The sequence below is a fragment of the Abrus precatorius genome, unplaced genomic scaffold, assembly GCF_003935025.1.
Source record: "Abrus precatorius isolate BTA unplaced genomic scaffold, Abrus_2018 Scaffold3, whole genome shotgun sequence".
Taxonomy (NCBI): domain Eukaryota; kingdom Viridiplantae; phylum Streptophyta; class Magnoliopsida; order Fabales; family Fabaceae; genus Abrus; species Abrus precatorius.
The window spans coordinates 24,671,319-24,672,321 of NW_020874373.1; the positions used below are offsets into that span (position 1 = coordinate 24,671,319).

General features: G+C 38.0%; 1 non-coding gene across 1 annotated transcript; it reads left to right on the forward strand.

Moving 5' to 3' along the window:
- The first annotated feature begins 599 nt into the window (after nucleotides 1-599).
- LOC113864096 lies at nucleotides 600-760 on the forward strand. The gene has a single exon (XR_003504700.1). It is a non-coding gene; the product is annotated as a U1 spliceosomal RNA (small nuclear RNA).
- Nucleotides 761-1,003: the final 243 nt, after the last annotated feature.

Here is a 1,003-nt window from a genome sequence, read left to right on the forward strand (position 1 = left end):
AAATCTAATTTCTAAACTGCACCACTCATTGAAAGGATGTGTTCATTATGTCAGGCTAAAGACTACAGTACAAATTGTAGTGTGTTTCGAAGCCACAACAACTGTTCTGCCATCAAGAACGCGTTTATGATAATGTAGAAGCAATTGAACAGAGGCAAAATCCCATTGAGCAGAATTTACATTCCTATATTGGCGTTACTCACATGTTTATTTACATTCCACGTCATGTAAAGATTTTAACTTCGCAATTGTGCTTCAGGATGCTTCTTTCCATTCGATTTTGCACTAAAACATAATTCTGTGAGGAGTATCTGCACTCATTTGTTGGGGCAATTTGGTATTGTTATACGGAGAAGAAATTCTATTTTTTTTAAGAACTGTTAATAAGTTTGTAACTGTACGCTTATATATGCATCGAATTTTGTGGATACACGTAGAGCATTACCAAAATAAAAGAAGAGATAAACAACGAGAATGAGTGTTGAAGGATTATGACGCGAAAACATGTAGCGTGCTTGGATGAGTCCCACATCGTAAAGAGCTTAACATTGTGGATAGAAGCTAGCATATAAATTAAACCTGACTAGGTGCATTGTAACATACTTACCTGGATGGGGTCAATGGGTGATCAATAAGGCCCATGGCCTAGGGTGGTGACCTCCATTGCACATAGGAGGGGTGCCTCTCTAAGGTCTCCTCAAATAGGAGTTCCTACATCATAATTTGTGGCAGTGGGGGCCTGCGTTCGCGCGGCCCCTGCTAAATGGGAGGTTAAAATTTATTTGATTTCTGTATATCACTTTATTTTCTTGTAAGTTTTATTTTTTTATAAGAGTAGTCGTTTTACATGTGTATTTACCGCTGTGCAATTTCTAATCTACTGCTGTAGTTAAATTCTTATCTTGTCAGTGTTTAATGCCTCTTTAACTGGAAAGAAAGATGGGGTATGTGGGTAGTCTTCAGGTTCAGCTGGCATGCATTTCTAGTTTTCTTAGGCATTATG